Source organism: Mesocricetus auratus, unplaced genomic scaffold (genome assembly GCF_017639785.1).
Source record: "Mesocricetus auratus isolate SY011 unplaced genomic scaffold, BCM_Maur_2.0 Super-Scaffold_4256, whole genome shotgun sequence".
NCBI lineage: Eukaryota > Metazoa > Chordata > Mammalia > Rodentia > Cricetidae > Mesocricetus > Mesocricetus auratus.
Window position 1 is genome coordinate 126,292,458 of NW_024429182.1, and position 23,480 is coordinate 126,315,937.

At 43.1% G+C, this 23,480-nt stretch overlaps 1 long non-coding RNA gene across 1 annotated transcript in view; it reads right to left on the bottom strand.

Moving 5' to 3' along the window:
• Positions 1-21,506, bottom strand: part of LOC121135420 — a 59,257-nt gene extending 37,751 nt beyond the window's left edge. Inside the window, exons 1-2 of the long non-coding RNA XR_005872550.1 lie at positions 21,461-21,506; positions 19,770-19,824 (exon numbers count right to left, since the gene is read on the bottom strand). This is a non-coding gene — a long non-coding RNA (uncharacterized LOC121135420). The remainder of the gene's footprint in view (positions 1-19,769; positions 19,825-21,460) is intronic.
• Positions 21,507-23,480: the final 1,974 nt, after the last annotated feature.

Consider the following 23,480-nt stretch of genomic DNA (forward strand, 5'->3'; position numbering starts at 1 on the left):
TCACAGTCACACACATAGCTATGGATCCACAAAGACGTGTATCCCCTTATTCACGCATACACACACACACACACACACACACACACACACACACACGCACACACTTCAGCTGATCAATATTACTAAGAGGCTTGAATTGAGCAAGGTTGTTTTTTTTTTTTTTTCTCTTTACCAATAGGAACTGCCACATTACAATTCCACCTTTACGGAACGGTGCTGTAGAAATAATGTCAGCTGCAGGGTGGTGAGTTCACAGGTCATCACTGCACAGAGGATCCAAGACTCTCAGGACTGAGGTTGCCACTTGCTCCCTGTTTCTAGACTGTGAATAACTAAAATTGGTGGATTCTCACTCCCCGCCCTGCCTCTGTGTGTGTGTGTGTGTGTGTGTGTGTGTGTGTGTCTGTCTGTCTGTCTGTCCCTCTCTCTCTCTCTCTTTCTCTGTCTTTGTCTCTGCATCTCTGTCTCTATCTCTGACTCTGTCTCTGTCTGTCTCTGTCTCTCTCTCTCTTACACACACACACACTCACACACGCATGCACGTACGCACACCCTCCTACACTTGTTAGACTTTCTGTCTTCTTGAAGTGAAAGTCTAAATGCACATATTTCAGTGTGCCCACTAGGATGCACCACTTTGTGGTTTCCTCTCAGTGAAGGGCAAGCATGAAATTCTGAGTGGAATGAACACCAACCACTGCTAAACTGAATTTGTGAGACTTCGCACCCTAAGATTTACCAAGACTAGGAGTTGAAAAATTGTAATCCAGGTGCCTGGCTTTCTCTGGGCAGGTTACTCCCCTCCCTGTGCTCCCAGGCACTGCTGCCTACAAGCTTATTTGCAGAGTCAATTAACAAAAGATAACCTCCCATTGTGTAACCATCAATAAATCAATCGTGTTAATACTATCTTGGAATGTCCCCCACTATTGACGTTCATATTGTTTACATTAGACACTTGAGAAAGCCAGAGCCCTTGAGTTGGCTTGTTCCAAGTTAATGGATTCTGGAGTAGCCATTACTACATATTCTTTCTTTACAAAACACATGAAGTTGCTCTGAGGTTCACCTGTCCTACCCACACTGGCCGGGCACCCTCCTCCCACCCAGCAGGGTCCAATCCCTGCAATAGAACCTGGTGACTCTTTAGGAGGGTAAACATTTATGAGCAGCCATAGAGCAGTCACTTAGGGTACACCTCCTTCTTTGTGAGCGAATAATGTATTTCCACCCAGCCCAGCCCCCTACTGTCAGCCACCCTCAACAATCTGGGGAATCAAATTAATCTTCAATTACGTAAAAGAATCTTAGCAGCTAGCACGGCTCAAGTTACCAAGTCACTTTACAGTTTTGAGCCCTTCAGAAAGAGAGCACCCCAAACACAGGGCTTCTCGTAATTCTTCTCCCTCCCTAATAGATTCACAACCCCACAATCATTTCTACATGGGGGAAACCTCAAAAATGTTGACTAATGGCTTTTAAAATGAATGCAAAATAAATCTGGGTGCATAACGCCAATGAATTAAACTTTACCATTCCAAGCACAAAGTCGGGTCTAATGTTTTGTTTTGTGTTTAGTACTTTCCTCTCTAATGACACCAGACATACCTAGTGAACAGGTTTTGTTTTTCCCTTTGCAAGGACACTCCTCTCTGCTTTGAGGCCAAGGAGTTTGCTAAGGCAAGAAAAGTGTGGGACCGAGGAGGGAGGGGGAGGCAGACCCGGGTGGTGGAGCCTCTGAAGTTTCAGGTTTCAGAGCTGGCTGCAGACCTGGGCAAAGTTCACTGCTCCCTCTTCACGACAGGCTACATACTTTTCAAGTTCCCACTTGCTTCTCAGAGAGGGAAAAATGTGGCCTGGGAGTTCAGGTTGCTAAGGACGGAGGAGTGGAGCAGGCTTACCCATGCATTCCTTTCCTGAAGATAGGCTGCTGTGTTGTTATTGTTGTTTTTTTCACTGTAAATACCAGAAAGTCTTGACCCTCCCCACTCTAAGTAAATACTTGGGCTGCAACTTTAAGCCGTGTTTCTTCTAACTGTGGGAAAACAGCTACTTCACTCCCTAGCTTCTCCCTGCCTAAGGCTTGACAAAATGGAATATTATTCTACCATGTTGCACATCTTCTTATTAGACACAGGCTTCATTTTTCTCTTGCTAATGCTGGGTAGTTATAACACACATGACTACTGGATAAAAGAAGGCTTTCGTTGTTCCTAGTCCTTTTTTTTCTTTTCTTTTAACCCTCATGATATATATGTTTCCTGAAGGGTGTTTTGTAGAGGGTGAAGGAAATAGACAAGACTTGGAAAGAAAAACAGACATCTAATTACCGTCCCCTCTAGACCCCTCTGTGACCCTGCAGTGGACAAGCTCCAGTGACCTTAGAATGTGCACGCCCCTAAGTTTATGGCATCAACTTGTTTGTGCAATAGAACTCTTGATTCTCCTCAAAAATAAAGGGAATTTTCAGATTTTAAAAAATGAAACAAGGTGCATTAGTCTGTGGGTCTTACACAAGAACGGGAAATAATTTTCCAAATGTATTGATAGAATATTTTGTATAAAGAATTTGGGTCAGTTGAGCATTTAGTCCATACCAGTGTATCACTTTGGGGACCATCCTCGTTATGCAAAATGTCATTGTTCCTATGCTACCTGGGAACTCCCATTTTGGGGTCAAGTTAGAAAATGGTGAAGAGTCAATTCAGATCCTTTGGTCCTTCAGAAAGCACACAGGACCTTTGAAGTAGAAACGTGATGAGTTGTAACGTGGCTACCCCTTACTCAGTTGTTCTGCATGGTTTCCCCTCCACCTTAGCTTCCTGGGAATTGCTGAGACCTGCCACCCACTTCCCACTTGCTATCGCTTGGTTTTCCTTGCATCCTGTCATTTTACTTTTGCTTTGCTTGCATATTGACTTCTGCCACCCCTTCCATGTTTCCTATGTGATAAACACTCATTTGCAATCAGATCATGTCTCCCTCCATGATGTTTCATGGCCCTGAAAGCTGCTCGCACGACCATCCAGGCATTTAAATATCTACATCGTACTAGAGCTGTTCATTCTCCCACCACTAGGGCTTTAGAATACAGAAAGTAGGGGATCAACATTGCTCTAGATTCCTGTAGGAAAGCATAAAGACGTCCCCAAACACGATTTTGTAGTGATGCAGGGCCATCTGTACCTTTAGGAGGTTGGGCCCAACAGAAGGAAGCCAGGTCATGGAGAGTACACCTAGGATCCTGAGACTCCCAGCTCACTAGTGTGCTCCAAGTTCTCCTTTCCTGCATCCCACTAATAATTGTTCTTCCTCTCCTTCCTGGACACCAGTACATAAGTAGCTTCTGCCACCATATAGCCCTACCATGACATGCTGCCTCGCTTACAGATTACTTGTTGAACTCTCTGAGTGAAGATGAATTTTCCTCAGAGGTTGGTGCCTTCAAGTGTCTTGGGACAACTATAGACAACTGGTCAGCACACACACCTGTGTGAGCTCTCAGTGACAAGACCAAGGCCAACCATAATGATGATAGTGACAATAATGCCATCCCCAGCTCTTGGAATTTTCTATAGACTCATTTGTTGAGTTTTGAGGATACCTCTAGATATCTGGTTCTGTTATAAATCTTATTTTTGGATGAATGCCTGAACACAGTATGGTACTAATTAATCTGCCCAAGTTCATAGAGTCGACTGAGGGTAGCAAGGGAGGTGAGCTACACAGAGCAGGTGTGGGAACTACCTGCAAACATTGTGCTACTGAGAAGGGAAGAGGAAATACAACTAGTAATTCCATGTGAATTACTCTAATTGCTAGAAGGAACTTCAGTATTTTAGTAAAAGCTGCTTCCTTGAGTCTTCATATATAACCCACTAGCTTTAAAGAGAGTAATTATTACCTTTGGTGAGGACAGTTGCCTCCAAGGCTGATGACCTGAGTCCAAACACCAGGGACTAGGAGAGAACCAATTCCGCAAGCTGTTCTATGACTGACACATGCTTGTTGTGGCAGGAGTGTGCCCTCTATTTAAACACACACACACATGTGTTCATATGTATGCAAATACATAAATAAGTGTAGTGCAATTAATAATGATCATCCCTCTTCCATTTGATAGCCTATAATGCATAAAGCATTAGAAAATATAGCTTATCTTTTCATGTGAGTGCGGTGATTAGATTGTATTTTAAACTTCCTAATGGCTGGGTAAAAACTCTAAAGAAAAGAATATTATGTGATACTTGAAAATATGAAACTCAAATATGAGTATCTGCGAATAAAGTTTTGTTGAAATGTAGTCAGACTTCATTTGCATAGTGCTTGTGGCTTGCATTCACTTAACGTCCAGTAGAATTTATGGCCAGTGAAACTTAGAATATTTACTCTCTGGTGCATCATAGAAAATGTTTGCAGACACCCACTTTAAATGGTTGTAGGTAATTCTCACTCCTGTTCTTTCCTAAAATGCTTTTGACGTACATGTGTGTTTGTATGGCTATGCATGGGTGTGTGTCTTAGAGTTGTGAGAGCGTGTGTGTGCAGGAGGACAGAGCTTGAGTCCAATGTTGTCCTCAGGTGCCATGCACCTTGGTTTTTGGAATCAGGGACTCTCACTTGGCCTGACACTCACAAGTTTGACCAGACCTCCTGTTAGTAAGCTCCAGCAATCTATGTGCCTCTAATCACCCCAATGTTGAGATTACAAGTATACAACAGACATCACCATGTCCAGATCATTTTCCCAGACTGAATTCAGGTCTTTCTACTCTCATGGTAAGCATTTTACCAATGAGGCATCTCTCCATCACCCAAAAGTTCTTTTTATGGTAAAATGTCTCAAGTCATCCAGCATTTTATCATCCTTGGGATGCTGGCCTAGAATTTCCTAGCATTTGTTTTGTAACATACATACTCTATTCCTCTTTAAATGGTGGTTGGTGATACATATGCACGCAGTTTACTCTCAGTAGCATTATGTGAATGAGAAAGGCTTACCCAGATTGTTTTCATGGTATACATCTAGGATTATGAAATTTAAAAACAGATAAAATGAAGCTATTACAGAAAAAGACAACAAAATTATAGTAGTTCAGGAAAAAAATGGAACAAGGATTGTCTGTGATGGGTCTCAGGGGATCTCCTGGGTTGATAGAAACACTCTAGATCCTGATAGCTGTTTGAGTCCTTCCTTTGTATGCATTTGGCAAAACTCAGTCAAAATGTATACCTCTGACCATCAAGATATCTCAGTGGATAAAAGTATTTGCTGTCAAATCAGACAACAAGCTGTGTTTGTTCTTCACCCTCCACGTGGTGAAAGGACAGACTCTGTCCCTGCAAAGTTGTCCTTTGACCTCCCCACTTGTGCAATGGGGTACATGCAAGTGTGCCCATGCACAGAGATGGACAAACACTAAATAAATAGTGCAAACATTAATCACAAAACTCAAAATAGACACTTACAGCTTGCCCATTGGGCTATTGCACTTCAGAAGAAGAAACCTTGTAAATAAATACTCTACCCTAGTGAGTGATCTGCATATGACTCTCTGTCAGGTTATCATTCCATATTTTAAAATGCACCAGGAAGTACAGATCATTGGAAGGTCTGATACTGAAGCAGATGGCAAGACAGGACATGGAGCAGAAAGGGAAGTGTTCATTGTGGGAAGAAAGGAAGTGCTGAGCACGAATATTTACCATCTAAATTCTTGTAACTCCTGTGCTTAAATTGTGTAAAGATAAAAACTTTTGGGCGTTGGTGGCGCACGCCTTTAATCCCAGCACTCGGGAGGCAGAGGCAGGCGGAACTCTGTGAGTTCGAGACCAGCCTGGACTACCAAGCGAGTTCCAGGACAGCCTCCAAAGCCACAGAGAGACCCTGTCTCGAAAAACCAAAAAAAAAAAAAAAAAAAAAAAAAGATAAAAACTTTTATGCTAATTAGCATGAACATACCAATGACTTCACAGGTTGAGGTCTATGTCAAAACTTAATAAATCATAGACATTTAATATGCACCATTTATTTATGTCAAACATGCCTCAATAAAACTATATTTTAACAAGTGAAATCAGGGTTGGAGGGTTGGAGGGTTTGAGGGTTGGAGAGATGGCTCAGCAGTTAAGAGCACTGGCTGCTTCCCACAGAACCCAGGTTCAATTCCTAGCACCTACATGATAGCTCACGACTGTCTGTAACTCCAGGATATCCAATACCCTCTTCTTCTCCTCCTTCTCAGGCACTGTGTATACATGATTCACAGACATACATGTAGGCAAAATAAAATAATGATTTAAAAAATAAAATGTGAACTCATAACAAATTTTTACCATTGTCATGGAAATTGTCTATAAATAGTCTTCCCAAAAACAATCTAAAACAAAGTAGGCATGAGAAATATGGACCAAACTCCACAAAATGCAGCACAAAATGACTACTGCCCATTACCTTGGCCATATTCATGCTTGAGTTCTGTTTGTTTTGGTTTGAGACAGAGGCCTGCCCCCATAGCCCAGGTTGGTTAAGGCTTTAACCTCTCTAATGATTGGTCATGTTAGCTTTTGCTTTCCTTAAATGGATCTTGAGTACATCTTACTTGAGATTAATCCCCAAGGTATACTGGATGTAATAGGAGTTTATTCTCCAGTAGAATCTAAGTCCATGGCAAGAAACCAAATTTCTTTGCTCTGTTTAAATTGTCTATAAACAGATATATCAAATGAAAGCCACAGAGGCATCATCCATGAGATCTCTGTGCCAAGCCCACTTGTGGGAAATGGTGTAAATTCCACAACTAAGTTCTTGTCTCATGAGCTCGTGGCAAGAAAAGCAGTGTATTTGATAGTGGCTGAGTTCCTGGACTTTTCAACTTCGTCTACAGTTGCTGTGTATTCCTAAGAATATCATTTGCACACAGAAAACTTAACACTCAGGTAAACATCAGAGGACTGTGTGCAGGACAAAAACTTGAAAATAACCCTTGGAATATACAATGTAATCTTCAGATTAGCTGTTTCTTTAGAGGCTCTTTGCAGTCCACAATCTGCAGACTGACCCTTGCTTTCATGAAACGCCAAGGTTAGCAGTCATAACACAACCATGATTCAACCATTTGGAGGTCAAGTAACTGGAAGGCTTTGCATTCTGAATGGAGGTTGAGAATAAAGAAAGTAGACAGAAAAATCCCGAGACCTGTCAAAAGAGCAGTGAAAGCGTTGGGGTGCCAAGCTTGTTCACTTGCCCAATGCCAAAACCAACACTTAAAAATCTATGACAATTAGCTCAAGTCCCAACAATCCAGGATCTCCAGTTCATACACTGTCGGAGGAGGTATCACTGCAGACAGAGTGAGTAAAGCAAGAATCAGAGGAATCAGTAGCCATGACTTGAATCCCCAAAAGCTATAGAATCTGGGCAGATGAGATGTGAGACCAGAACATATTGGGTCTGCCTATATCTAAATGCCACAGTCATTGTTTATATCTATATGTTCCCAAAAGGCCAGAGAAGTTTGGTGGCCAATCTAGTGCCACAGGGACATGATAGAATCTTTAGAAGGTGGGGTCCAATAGAGGGATGGAGGCTTGCCCTTGGGGGGATTTAGAGACTGGACCCATTCATCACATACACACCAATTTCCTGCCTTCTATGATGTGAACAGTCTCCCACAGCCACACACTCCTAGACTTATCCCTAGAGGTGCGCAAGGTGTAAGACCATGGACTGGACTGGAAGACCCTGAGACAAAACAACCATTCTTCTTACTAGGAGAGTTTCACCACAAATGGAAAGCTGACTTACACAGTGACCAACATAGCATTTCCCAAGCCACAGTGCTAAAAACTACAGTTCTATGAGATAGTATATTATGGTTCTTAAAGCTGCAGGACTTATTATCAGATATATGTAGGAGATAGTCTCCTTCGATCTAATATGTCAGCCTTTACCCTGTGATTTTAGCAAGTTCTAAAAAGAATGCAGGCTTTCTTCTTTTTCCTGCTCTCAGTTTTGATTTGTTTTTGCTTCGCTTTGACTAACCGTACAAAGAATGTTTTCTCTTCCCATCATAATGCAGTCCCTCAGTCTGACTGAATCTTCTGGTCTGGGGAGTGGCTCTGATTTCTCCCACACCCTTCTTCATGCAGATGTTTCCTGCCCAATGTTTTATGCTGTTTTGTTTTGTGCAAATTCTTAGGACAACTTCCTAACAGTCCACAACTTGCTTTTTCCTCACTTTTCATCTCCTTTCTTTCTCAATGCCTTTCCTCTTTTGTAGTTAACTAACCCGCTTGACCTGGACTATGCTTTGAAATCTTTCCTTCCATTCACTCCATCGCTGCTGCCTTGCAGCTTTTGTTTGTTTGTTTGTTTGTTTGTTTGGTTGGTTTTTCAAAACAGAGTTGCTCTGTGTTGCCCCGGCTGTCCTGAAACTCACTCTGTAGACCAGGCTGGCCTTGGACTCAGACATCTGCTTCCCAGGGCGTCCCTAGTGCTAGGATTAAAGGTGTGTGCCACCACTGCCCTGCTTCAGCTTTGGTGACTCCCATTTCCCCTTGCCTTGCTTTCTTCATGTCTCTATTATCAGTGACAGCTCTTCTGCCAGATCTCATGCTGAGCTGAGGACTCCTGAACATGCCCATTCTCTCTTCACCTATACAGTCTCTGTCATGCTATCCTCACTGGCCCACATGAGGAAAGGGACACCTCTTCTTGGCCAACCTCCCGGTGTGGGGCCAAGGTAGTCTTGACATCCACCTTCTCACCATTGGCTTCCAAGTCAGTGCAACAACCTTCAGTCTTGAGCCCATGGTTTATGCACTTGGATCAGGAGCTTCTTTTCTCTGGAATTCAGTTTCCCCAACTGTAAAATGACCTTACTCCTCTGAGTCCAACACAGGTCACAAGGTTGACTAAACCACTGATGCCATGCTTGCACAAGCTTCACTGTGTTTAACATGTGACAGTTTTATTCGTTCACATCCAAACTTTGAAACTATTGAACTCCTAGGAGTCAAGCTACAATTTCTTCAATTGCCTCTATTTCTCCAGGTTCTAACAGGCCCTGGCTTGGGCTCCACACACCACCACTAATATCACTGCTTCGACCAGAACAGGGCCGGTCAATAAGCAGACTGCTGTTAAAGTGGTTTAGATAAATAAAGTTTAACTGCAGCAACTGCCTCTAAGCCCAGACTCCGTCATTTCCTAGGTTAAGACATTGGGAAGGTGCCATTGTCTGTCTTGTGCTGTCACTGCAGTGAGAGTGGGGGCCTGGTGCCCCTTGAACCCCAAGCAAAATCGCAGGGGAAAAGTTCAGGCTTTGTAGCTTCCTGAGGGCCTGCCCTGCCCTGCTGCTGTCTGTACGGCTCCTCCCACCTCCTCGGGATTCCTCCCTGGCGTGTTCTCCCTGTTTTCACTGCCTTCCTGATTACAGAGCATGTCAGTGTGGCAGGATAATTTACTGATATATTAATTCGGCTTTTTTATCTCAGTGTTGGCTGGCTCTGCCCTACAAAGGAAGCCAGGCCTCTCTGTGCCCTGCCTCAGGGGAGGTTTGTTTGAAGAGGCCAAAGCCAAGACACCTGGCTTTTGTTTCTCCAAAGGAGTTCATGCCAGCAGCTGGAAAAAGAGCTGAAGCGAGGAGGCCTTGAGGGCAGGGTGACAGGGACAAGAGTGGAGAGAGAGGTTTCCAATGATGACAAAAGGGGGGGAACGATAGCTTTAGGATCATGTCACCAGCAGGGACACCTGGAAAAGTGACAGTGCCACAAAGGAGATGGACTTTTCTGAGTCAAAACAACCAGCCCCCAGTCCCAGGCCTCCAGATGCGGCTGCAGTGCCCCATGGGCAACAGAGCTAAAGCACATGGATTATACACACAGGCAGAAACAGCACAAAGCAGTGGAAAGAGATGGAACTGTGAACCCTAATATTGTCATCTGTCAACCACCAAGCATGGTTCTAGCATCAAAAGGATCGCAAAGGCACTCCTCAAGACAGCCCCGGAGGCCCATGAACACTGGAAAGGAAACAGGCACACAGTGTGGGGGCATGGGAGTCAGACAGAACTACGGAATAAAGAGAACAGTGTATGGTAACATGTTCCAAATGACGTACAAGGTCCTTCCCGGAACTAACAGTGCCTACTCTTGATGTACTTGTCACCAGCACTTGTATCTGCTCTTCCAGTGAATTGAGGATGGTGATGGCAGCTATGGACATGTGCAGAGCAAACCACCCAGGAGAGATGGCCTGAGACTCCAGGGTCTTTTTGCAATGCTCTGACTCTCCTTTCCTACCCCGTTAGCATCACCTGCCCTTCTTTGTGCAGTCTTTCTTGCATTTTCCATCTGTAAAATGGCAATCCATTAAGCACCTAACACAACAGTTCAGACATTGAATGGTATTAGGAGCCGTGGTTATAACTGCTGGGTGTCTGACATTGTTGAGAAATAACAATATCCTTCTCCAGTATCCACAGTCTAATTGGTGGTTGATCGAGGGTCTTTCAGCGCAGTGGAAGAAGTGTTATCTATTGCCCCATGTTCTGGAACCTTACTCATACTGAATGAATGAGGGGAGGTTCCTGAAGAAATTAATGGCCTGAATCTTTACAAACAGCAGTGACCTCTACCTCATTGTGGGGTGAAAGAGTGACCCCCTTCTGTTCCCTTCCCACCCTTGAGAATGGCTAGTGGGTCCACGCACACTCTGACCATGACCCAGCAGTGAATCTCACAGCTCAGAGCAGTGAATAACTTGCATCATTGTGGGCCTCACAGCCAAACTATTAAGAAGCCAGGAGTACTCAGGGCAGCCAGTACATTCCACAAACCCAAATTTCCAGCTTTGCCTGGAGTGAGTAGTGGAAAGGGAATTTTCCATGTGTTGATTAAGTTCATTGGCCATGTGACATAGAAAGGAAATGTAAATGTAGGATCCTGTTCAAAAGCCTCTGGTTGTGATTCCCAGATTGCAATCTGCAAGTTATTAAAAGTGTGGACTCAATTTCCAAAATACAGAAGTTGTGAAGGAACTCCCTCCTGGCATATCACACACAGCCAGAGGAAAGATCTCCCCACTTTCCAACACTGAATGTACCTGTTCAGTGAGAGACAGGGCCCTTCCTCTTCCCTTGCTCCAAGCTTCCCCAAGAGATGTTCCGATTTTTCAAGAAAATGTTGGGCCATTTTGACTCTGATCCCAACTAGATGCGGGGTCCTCAGGATGAGCTGGCAAAAGCAGCCTTTACTGTCAATCAGATTTCAGTTCATACCAAACTAAACTCAAAAATAGATGCTCCAACCCTTGAGGTTTGTGGAAAAGTGTGTTTTGTTACAAGCACAACGATTGAGTTAAATCAAGGATCCATCTGCAGCAGAGCAACCTGCACTGATGACGCATATTTATTTATTACTGAAGTCACTGGTAAAGACAGAGCTATCATTTCTCTAAGAACACCTGAGATGCATTTGTGTTCACGAAGCACCGACACGGGGTAAGCCTGGAGGAGGTGCTTTAGATGCACTGCCCAGCAAATCCCCTCACCACTGCTCTACCTGAGCTGAATGAACAGACCATGAAGGCGGCAGTAGCCTTCTAGAAAGCTTACCAGCCCCCCACTCCAGCCCACGTGCCAACCTTCAAAGATTACAAATACAATCATTTGTGACAGATTGCTCCCCAGTCTTCCACCTTAAATTCTGTATGATAAATGCAACACGAAGTGACAGTCACAGCTAGTGTTCCCAGCTCTCTCTAAAAGAAAACTAATTTTACTGAAGTTAGGACTCAATGAACGAGAAAATATGAATGTATACCTAGGACATATCTCTAAACTTTAATCTCCATGAAAGCCATAATGGTTATTTATGGCTAGGATGATATTAATATTTTAAAAGATTTCACTAAGAAGCGCTCTGAGACTTTAAAATTGTATTGTTATACAAAGATAATAATATTTCAGTGGATCTTTCCCTGTGCTGTTATGTTAATGGGGCAAGAAAAAGGAAACCCACTGCTCCAGATAGGCCAGCAGTAGCCAGAGCAAACTGTGCTTTAAAAAAAAAAGGAAGAAGGAGAAGGGGAGGGGAGGGGAGGAGAGGGGAGGGACGATGGAGGAAGGGAGGGAGGGAGGGAGGGAGGGACAGAGGGAGGGAGGGAGAGGGGGAGGGACAGAGGGAGGGAGAGAGGGGGGAGGGAGGGACGGAGGGAGGGAAGGACGGAGGGGAAGGGAGGAGAGGGGAGGGAGGGAGGGACAGAGGGATGGAGGGAGGGACGGAGGGAAGAAAAGGAAAGTCACAGCTTCTAACTATCTGTTTAAGTTAGTCACACATACACAGACTCCAACAACGGGTAAAGCTAAGGCTGCAGCCCTCGTCCATCTCTGTGGCTTCCTCTGGGATTTAGTCACTCCAGCTGCACAGAAACATGGAATGGAAGGGGCTTGCTAGTGTCCTGGTTAATATAGACTGGGTAACAAGGAGCAAGTCCTGCAGGCTTTCCTGACTGGGCAAGCATTTAACAGAGACATGTTTGAAAAAGTAAAGTTAGGTTCTACTCTGAGGATGAGGACAGTGTCCCTTCCCTGATTTCGCCCACCTAAGCCCATGAAGTAAAAGATTGTTTTGTCTTGCCATTGTAGGTGCTATTGCTCCATAACCCCATATCAGAATCCTTGCACAATGGCTCATGCCTGTAATCCCAGTACCGAAGAGATGGAGGCAGAGGCATCAGGAATTAGAGGCTAGCCCAAGTTACAAGAGGCCTTGTCTCAAAACAAACAAAACACACACCAAGAAAAAAAGTGTCCATCTCTTGCACATTCCCGGCAGGAGAATGCCATTTCCGAGTCCTCTGAAAACAAGAGTGGTTATCCCCCAATTCACACACATAAAGGTTATATGTGTGTTGTTTGATACCATTTCACTTTCTTAAGGTGTTGTTCCAGGTACTAAATAGATAGGAAGAAAACATTTAACGTATGACAAAAGGGGAGGGGGTGACATTTACAGCCGGGGCTAGGTAGGCGATTGCAAAGGTCATCAATGAGTAAACAGATATTAATGGTTAGCCGATAACTGTCTCATAAGCCACTCACATTAATAATTAACAGCAGGAAAAGCAGCACTTTCAACCACACTTGGGCAACTGTGAGCCCACAGAAGCAGGCCTAGAAAAATTCAGGTGATGTGCTCTCTGGTTGCTGGAGGCCGGGAAACCCCCTTTTGCATTTCTTATATTGATACCAAAACCCATTTTTAAGACGGCTGTGTTAAAAGGGACAAAGAAAAGCAGGTTGATTGGTAGAGGTGACGATTTCTTCAGTGAGTAATCTAACATAATCTAACACTTAAGACCCCCTTGTTTTCCTTCCATAGGGATGTGTAAAAAAAACACTCAGAACCTTATCACTATTAGACACACTCTGAAACTATGAAAATATAAGCTTTCTCCTGGTATTTTTATGCCTGTGCCTCATATGTAAACTTCTAAGCTAAGTGTAACTTCTTAGAGTGACATCTCTAGTTCCCTGCTCTCCTGTAGCTCAAGATGGCCTTGAACTCACTATGTAGGCAAGAGTGACCTTGAACTCCTGATCCTTTAGCCTGTGCATCTCTGGTGCTGAAATTTGGATACACACCCTTATCCCGGCTCACTCAAGGACTTTGAAATGGGAAAGTTAAATCCAGAACTCTGTGTGTGGAAGCAAATGTTCCAGAAGTCAGGAAAGCAGGTCTTCTAAGGGTGTAAAGAAAACGGGTGGGGTTAGGGGGTAACGGAGATGCCTGCGTCCCTCCAGAGTGCTTCAGTGAGAGACAGGGCCTGAGACCTGGGCAAGAGTTGAAGGAAACTGATGTTCTGTGAAATCTCTAATCTTTGGACTTTTAAATGTTCTTACTTCATGGAAACCCTGCTAAAGCTAAATGATAGGCATGTTCTGCAGGCCACATAAATCCAATTTAAATCTCCTGTTCACATTTTAAAAAAAGAATGAATGAATACACAAATAAATAAATGAAGTTCCAAAAACAAAAAACAAAAAAATAATGGCCAAGGAAAACCAGGGTGGGAAAACTCTTTAAAAATGATTATAGAGTTTTCTCTCCTCTTCCCCTCCCTGCTCTTCCTCCTCCTTTTCCTCCTCTTCCTCTTCTTCTTCCTCCTCCTTATCTTCCCATCTTCCCCCTGCCTACTTACCTTCTTTGAGACATAGTCTTGCTATATAATCCAGACTGGCCTGAAACTCATACTAGTCTTCCTGTCTTAATCTCAAGTGGGAGTTACAGGAACAAGTCACTTAGCCTAGCTCTCCCTTCTTCACTTTTAATATACTACTATAATAGTCTGTAAGAATATTTTAAAAGGCAAAATGAATTAAGTCAGTACATATAATAAGGAAACAGAATATCAGCAAAGACCTAAAAATCCTCAGAGCTGTGTGAGTACAATTCACACTGATATTTTAATGTGTGGCTTACAGATGAACGACCAGCACTGCCTTCACATAAAAATGGGAAGAAACCCACTTTTTTAAAATAAATGTATAGCTTAACTATCAAGCCCACAGGAGATACTGTGGTGTACCCAACCTGAAAATCAAATTATTTAAGGTTGGTTATACTAATAACAGCCACTGCTAAGGTGGACTATAAAACCAAGCAGGTCAAAGGCACAAATGAGAGTGTTTGAAAGGAAGGGGGATGAAATAAGATACAGGCTTGATTCTCAGGCACAAGTAAAATGGAACTACGTACAGTTGAGCAAAGGAGAGTATTCGCCCAGTGCTTCTGACCCTGCCATTGAAGGGCCACCAAGAGTCTAACGACTTCATAATCTGGTCCCCCACTACTTTACACTCACAGCTTACTTTGTGAATTGCTGTCGTCATGGGCCACAGGTCCATTGAGATGGGTTGTCTCATCTTCTCTCACAGCATCTTGTCTACATCACCCTTGTTTGTGGCATGGGCATCTATAAAGCTAAGCTGTTTCCACACACCTCATCTTCCAGAAAACCTCATCTGAGACTTGTCCAATGGGCTTGGAGAACTCTCTTTTTGAGATCACCCAGGTGGCTTGCTTCCTTTGTTAAGATGAAGGATACTGTTTGCATCATTGGACCACATGCAATGGTCCATTCTCTGTTGCCATAGCAGGACTCATGAGTCTGGGTAGTTTATAAAGAGCATAGGTATATTTGGGGACAGATTTGTTGGGAGCCTGAAAAACCCAAGGTCAGGAGGCCACATCTGGTAAGGACCCAGTTATTTCACTGCATGGTTGAAAACAGAAGGACAAAGGGACATGGGAAGAGGGCAGGAAACAGAGCTGAACTCCCACAGCAGCCATTACTCCATCACTATGAGGAAAGTCCCAGTCTATTCACTGAGCTCCATCCCCGTGACTCAGCCTCCACCCACGGGGTCTGATGGCCCAACACAGCTGCCATGGGACCACACCTCAGCATGAACTTTGATGGGGAGGGACAAGACTCTCTCTAGAGCACCACTCTTAGAAAACAGTCTTAGATGTTGAATGGCAGTAGAAAGGAATGGGATGACGCTTAATCTGGCCGTGATCTAAGAGTCACACCACTGGGCACATCTGTGAGGGTGTTTCCAGAGAAGTTTAATGAAGGGAAAAACTGGTCCCATGGGCTGGGGCCCTGGAGTGAGGAAAGAGGGAAAGAAGGGAAGGGAACACTAACGTTCGCTTCTCTCAGCTTCCTGAGTATGGATGTGGTGTGAGCTCTTTTTTTTTCTGCTCTACGCTCCTGCTGCCACAGCAGCAGCCATCCCCGCTGCCCTGCCTTCCCTACAGTGACAGAATACACACCCAAACTGTGAGGCAAACCTGCTCTCCCTCCCTTCCAGTGTTTCTCTCAGATACTTGGGTACAGCGGGGGAAAAATTCTAACACAAGACACACTGTTTAGAAAAGAAACTCTAATAAGTAACAATGCACAAAATCTCTAAACTGCTTTTTTTATTGAAACTTGCGCACATACTCACTGCAAGTATGCCTGTGTTTTCTTTTGAATGGGTCTGGTTAATCACAGTAGTAAAATGTTGATGATTCATGCCTTCAGCTTCCTCACCTCCCCAGGAGCGATGATGTCATTGTCATACCACCTGTCTTGTTAGGCTCAGGGGTGGTGAAGGAGGGTGTCTGAAGGATCATGCTATCATAGCTGGACAGAGCCATTCTCTAAAGGGTAAGGTCACACCACAGTAGTAGTCCACCCCTGTAATTTCCTTCTCTGCTCATCTCTGTCCAATCCTATTCACATTCTCTGCCTACCGTCTTTGACTTGCTTGGTACAAAGGTAGGACTCTGCCTCCAGTCTCAGGGTTCCAAACCTCTGCCATTACACACAGTAGAGCCAACATTCACTGCACGTCTGTGACAATGGCATGACAAACATCATAGTGACTTCATTCACTCAAATTGTACTGACCGGACAATCACAGTAGTGGACATCTTTAGTCCCAGCATTCAGAAGGCAGAAGCAGGCAGATCTTTTTGAGTTTGAGGCTAGCCCGGACTACAAAGGGAGTTCCAGGCAAACCAGGACTACATCTTCAGACCGCGTCTCAAACAAAACAAACACAGGCTAGGACAGGGAAGGAAGAAAAAGAGAGCCTGCTGGCAGACTCTCATTTGCTCCACTTTCTAAAAAACTAATTTATTCACTTCACTGGGGATTTACTGTAAGCCTATGGAGTAGCTTACATTGTCTTTTTCCACAGAAGGAATCTGACCTCACTGAATTGGTTATCACGCAAAAGATACACAGGTTCATCATGGGAAGAGCCAACACTCTTACAATTCCACACTGCCTTCCCATGACAAGACCTACACTCCAGGAGCTAAGTGTCTTCAGCATCTATGACATCACAGAGTCAAGGCTTTGATTTTAACACGTTCTCTAGACCAGAGGTATGGCCACACTGGGTTTCAAGGACAACATGGTCAAAGCTAGAGAAAGAGAGTAAAAAAAGCACATAGGAGAAAATGGCAGACTGTAGAAATAGCACAGTATTCAAAACAGCCAAGATAAGGAGTTGATGGAAATGTTCTTCAACAGATGGATTGATAAAGTATGATATGATATATGTGTATCACATATATATGATACATATCTCACATATCTCATATATATGTATATATGCATATACATATGTTAGAGCACTGTTCAGGCACTAAAAAGCATAAGACACTGTCATTTGTGGCAGTGAGGATGGATCTGGAGAGCGTCATTGCAGTAGAATAAGCAAACACTGAAGGACAGAAACCACACGATGTCACCCATTTGGAATATTAGGGAATGGAAGGTACACACGTGGTCACCTGAAGAGGAGAAATGCCTTCTGGCCTTCTATAGCTCCAAGGGATAACAACTTTAGTTGGCTTTCCATCCCTAGAATGAGATATCCAAGACAATTGGCTTCTAAAGAGGGGTGACTTCTTTTGAATGTTTTGGATGGCATTTTTGGAGGTCCCAGCCAATGAGCAGGCAGAGCCACTGTTTTAAGGCCTCCAGTGGGGAGGCCAGATGACCATAATGAAGAGCGTGACAGAACAAAGATCATGGCTAGAAAGCTAAAGAGATCCTTCAGTGGCGGGCCCCCAAAGACCCAAGAAAACACCCATTCATTCCCACCTCCCAACACACCACACCATCCTGGGACCAAATCTTTAACACAGGGACTTTAGGGGGCCAGTGAACACTCGAGATGTGGTATTGGGAGAACAATTGTGTATTTCAGAATAGCTAACTGAGAGGACTTTGAATGTTCCTATACAAAGAAATGGCAAGTGCCCGGAGGTTGGTGCACAGTGAGCTAGTAACTACACATTCCACAGATAGGCTGAAACGCTGCACTGTAGCCCCTGATTGTTGGTGCACAGTGAGCTAGTAACTACACATTCCACAGATAGGCTGAAATGCTGCACTGTAGCCCCTGATTGGGCATAGCTGTTTACCGATTGAAATGATTTATTTAATCGGCTCTTATTTATCAGCTTCACAAGTCAGTTACATCCCACTTGCAAATCTTTTCATTCTATTTACAAAACCATCTTATGGTTCATAAATATCTGTGTGTATGTGCTGGTGTGAGTATATACAATGTGTTTAGAGGCCAAAGGTTCAAACTATGTGTCTTCCTCAGTTACTTTATAGCTAATTGAGAGAGAGAGAGGTCTCTCACACAATCTAGTGCATACCAACTTAGCTAAAGGGAGATGCGCCAGCAAGCCCCAGGAATCTAGTCTCTCTCTTCCCAGTGTTTTGATTATAGCCACGCACCATAGCGCTAGACCTTTTATACTTGGGGATCCAGGAGCCCAGACTCAGGTCTTCAGGCTCGCATAACAAGCAAACTACTCACTGAGCCACCTCCCCAGCCACGTAATTTGTCTTGATCATTTTTATTCCTGCGTAACATCTAAACCTTTATAAAAGCTTGCACGAAATTTCGGTTCACATGGGATTATATCTTACATAACTAAACAAAGTTTCTCTTTCTTTGCAAAACACCCATGACCTTTCTCTTAGGTAAAAGACCAAGATTATCGACTGAAACCCTGGCAGGAAAAGCAGTGTTAGACAAAGAAAATCCTCATAAACAATAATTAGAATAATAATTAAATGCCAGAAAAGGGCAGAGGCATGTGCTCTCTTAAAAACCTTAGGAGAGAATAAATGAGGATAAACCCTCTGTGAAAGCCTCTTGGGCTATCTTTAAAAGCTTTCCCAAATTTCCAATGGCTGTTATTAGCGATTCTTAATGCATGAGGTCGCCATTTCAGAATAAATCTTTCAGTAATTCAAAACAAGGACTCTTCAGTAAATAGTTGAAATTAAGGGGAGAGTCCGAGTCATCTGGTTTCCATTAGGATGATAAAATAGTTCACTTGAAACCTTTTACAATACGCTTTGTTACAGGGAGGTGTCTACACAGCTCACTCCATCACCGGCCATTTGACACAACATAAAAAGCTTCAAAAGCCATGTTAGGCCTCTTAATCAAAAACTAATTGTAATAGATACTGGGGAGTGTTAACACGGTGACCGCGAGGTTGTAGCAGTGGTGTGGAAGCGGCAGGGAACATTAAACACAACCCAGGGTGGATAGGGCTTATCTCAATTTCAGAGCTCAGCGCTAAGTACCGCCCGCCAGTATCTCCTGGCTCTTGCTTCGTGCCACTTTTGGAGTTAATTGCCCCGTAAGGCTCCATCTTCTTAATGAAATTTATAACGCTGTCAAAGACCTTGGAAGACATGGCTACAGTTTGGGAGACTTTACAGAAAACAGAGATATAAACAGAGGGGAAAAGAAAATACATACTAGGAGCCTAATGCATGCCAGGCTGGAGGGAGATGATGCAGGACTCCCAGGCCTGGAGAGGGAGGGAGGGTGGGAGGGAGGCATCCCCAGTGCGTTAACTCTTTCAAGCCTGTGAAGGGACCCTTATTGGGGGGTTCTAATGGAAGGCAATAGCTAGTGTTACAGGACCAATGTTAGGATTCACTGATGAGAACTGCCAGCAAGCCATGGTGGAATGGAGACTTGTCACGCTTTGGTGCCTGACCTTGTTTCAACCATACTGCCCATGCTCAGTGATGTTTCCTGGACTGTGATTGAAGAAATAGTCTTCTTACATAGGCTGCAGTTCTTCATAATTTTCAGGGTCCTTGAATGTTACTTCCCTACAATCATCTCCTTGACAGACCCAGCGTTTCATTAATCACCCACCTGGCCACAGATGGCCACTCGGCTCTCATGCCAGACTTCTTCATGTTCGCCAACCCTGGAAAAGGAGCATATTAAAAGTTAAAGACGACAGGCAATGGTGGATTAAATCCTAAAACAGCATGAGAAGGAAATGGAGAAGAAGAAGGAGAAGACAAAAAAGGAGAAGGAAGAGGAGAGTGCTGGTGAAATCCAATCCAAACTGGAGTTTAAGTAATAGTGTAGTGTTCTTAATTGTACTAACTTTCTTAGTATCATGATGTCACAAAAGGTTAGCATTGAGGCAAGCTGGAAGAAAGTGTATCAGGAATTTCAGTGGCATTTTGCATTTTTCTGTAATTCAAACATCATCCTAAAATTTAAAAAAAACTTGTGAAGATAACTGATTGGCTACAAGAAATATTAAGTATGTCCTTGTGCCAAAATGGCACTCAGATAATCTAAGTAAAAATTACTGGAGGAAGACCATTGTATTCAACTGACTATCTACTAACTAGAAAAACTATTTGCAGCAGGTGAAGATGATATAATTTCTCATACTCGTTCATATGTTCTTATGTTTGACTCTGTGCCATGACTTCCTTTTGTGCTGATAAGAGTTGTGCTGTTTTCTAATAGATATGAGAAATAAAATCAGGGGTGGGAGAGGTTGCTAGGTGTATAAGATGTTTGCTTTTCAGACACAAGGGTGTGAGTTGAATCCTCATTACCCCTGTAAAAAGCCATGTATAGCAAATACAATCTCAGCCCTGGGGAGTCAGTGATGGGAGAAGCCCTGAGTCTCACTGGTGAGTCGCACAGCCTAGTCAGTAAGTCCTGGACCACAGGGAGAGACTCTGTCTCACAAAAGCAGGGTGGACAGCTTCTGAAGAACAAAACCTCGGGCAGACATGTACACACACTTGTGCAAGCATCGGCACACACACATGGACACACACACACATACACCTGCACAATCGCACACAAAATAAATGACTGAAATCATTTCCACTGCTTTCCTTACTCATAGGAACACTAGTATTAAGGCTAATTTTAAATTGTTTAATTTTTACAAAATAAATGATTGTTTAAACATAGAAGTTGAAGTGCACATGGAGAATTGGTGTGGGAAGCTAATTATGACTAAGGAATAGCCCGGCACTTCAGCTGCCAACTCTTTCCCGATTTCCAAGTGCAGGATTCTAGCATGGACACCTTTCCTGTGCTTCAACCCAAATACCGGCATCGACACCCATCATGCCAGTCTCTGATCTTGTTCTTTTTGCGTGTCCTGCATGTGACCAGCTTCACCACTATACTATCAAACTCCCAGAAGAAGACTTTGCTCATTTACCCCAATGCCCTTAGCTGTTCATCTGAAACCATCTGAGCATAGGTCCACAGACAAGAAAAACTGCATATAGTCTTAATGACCATGATGCCAAGATGTTACATTATAAATTAGAATGGTTAGACTACTTTAAAGTGCCATTGACTGGTGCATGACGGAGAGTTTTGTTTTTCCTTGGTTTCAGAGAGGTTAGGAAGGCACTGCAGGACAGCCTATAGACTGTCTGTTGCTCTTGACAGCCTATTCTTAGACAGCTCAGTACCCCATGTGTGTGCTTCAGCCTACCTAAAACAGGAGGAGGAGGTAAAGAGCCAGCAATTTCCTTCTATGTTTTTATACAGTGAAGACAAATGGCTACACCTACCTGCAAGGGCACCTGGGAAATATACCCCAGTGACAAGGTCTTCTAACCATCTAAAAATGACAGGAGGAAATGGGTATTAGTGGGCAAATTTGGACCCAGCCAGTTATTACATCTTAGAGAAATTAAGCACTCAGAAGCTGATGCTGTGCCTATAATCCCAGAACCTATGTCAACTAGCAGTCACTGATTCACCTCGGATACACAGGGACCACTAATCTACTTTCTGTCTCTATGCATTTGCCTGTTCTCTACATTTCATGCAAATAGAGATGTATACTATGTCTTCTTAAGTGCCTGGCTTCCCTCACTAACTGGATAATTCTTCAGGGTTCATCCATACATCATAAAAGTACCTCATTTCTTTTTAAGACCCAGTATGATTCAGTGCATGGATATATCATGCTTTGGTTATGTGATCACAGCTGATCAGTACTTTAGTGATTTCCACTTGTGGCATCTTGAACAATATGGCTGACAAGACTCCTGAAGCTGTTATTGTAGACATAGGTTTTCAGTTCTCCTGGTTACATGCTTACGTGTGAAACTACATATTTTGAAAAACTGACACACTTTCTCCAAAAGTATCTACAGTATTTCTAAATCCCATCTACAAGGTATGGGGATGTCAATTTCTCTCCTCATCAAGTCTTGTTATTGTCTATCTTTTTCTATGTTCACCATCTTAGTGAATGAGTACAGTGGAATGCCATTGTGGTTTTTATTACTTTCCTAAATACTACTGATACTGAACATCTTCTATGTACTTATTGGTAATTTGTACATTTTCTTCAGAGAAAGGAGTCTGCTCCAATCTTAGTATAGAAGGCCTCTCCTACTATATGTGTGTGTGTGGGGGGTACACATGTATAGAAGTTCCCATGGTCATATGCTGACTTCAAGTATTGTTACCCAGGCACCATCCACCTTTGCTTTGTTTTTGTTTTGTTGTTGTTGTTGTTGTTTTGGTTTTGGTTTTTGAGTCAGGGTCTCTCAAGCATCCAGAGCTTGTCAACTAGGCTAGGTTGGTTGCCCATTGAGCTGCAGAGATCTACCTGTCTGAGTACCCCAAACACTGAGAACCTGCCATCATGCCTGACTTTTTATGTGAGTTCTGGGGATCAAACCCCAGTCTTCACTCTTGAGTGTTAAACGTTTTGCTGACTTAGCCATCCCCTTAGCCCCTCAAAGCCCATTTCTCATTGAATATTTGTCTTTTCATTGTTCAATTTTGAGAAACATTTTGTTCTCTGCCTGCAAGTTCCTCATCAGATATATGACTTGAAAATACCATTCTGTCCTATGACTTTTGTTTTCACTTTCTTAAAAAAGTTTTGCTTATGTTTTGAAGCATAAAACTTTCTTATTAACTTTGATGAAGCCAGATTTACATTATTTTTCTCTTCATGCTTTTGCTTTTGGTGTCATATTTAGAAAACTATTGACTAATTTTTTTAGCTCCTCCATTTAATTCTATGATCCATCTTGAGGTTATTTTTTTAACATAACATGGTGCAGGTGGTCTAATTTTATTCTTTTGCAAATAGACAATCAGTTGCCCGAGTATCACATTTTGAGAATACTATATTTTCATTCATCAACTTGTCTTGGCACTCTTGTCCAAAAACAGTCGACTGGTTTAGAAAAAGGGTTTATTTCTGGATGCTCAGTTCAATTCCATTGATCCAAGTATTTACCTTTGTGCTGAAAGCATTCTTTCTTGGTTGTTTTTAACGCATAGTTAGCTTCAGATTCTGCTTGTCTTCAGGATTGCTTTGTTTTGCCTACACCAAGTCCCTTTGATTGCCATTACATTTTTAGCCTCAGCCTAAAAGTCAGCAAGAATTTTGCAAGGATTTGCATTGACTCTGCATATGAATATTGAGTCTTCCAGCTCATGAACACAGTATGTCTTTTAAGTTATCTAGAACTTTAATTTGTGTGAGTTCAGTAGTGTGCAGTGTCTGAAGGTTGCATGTTCTGTTGAACTTAGATTAAAGTGTTTTAATATCTTTGATGTCAG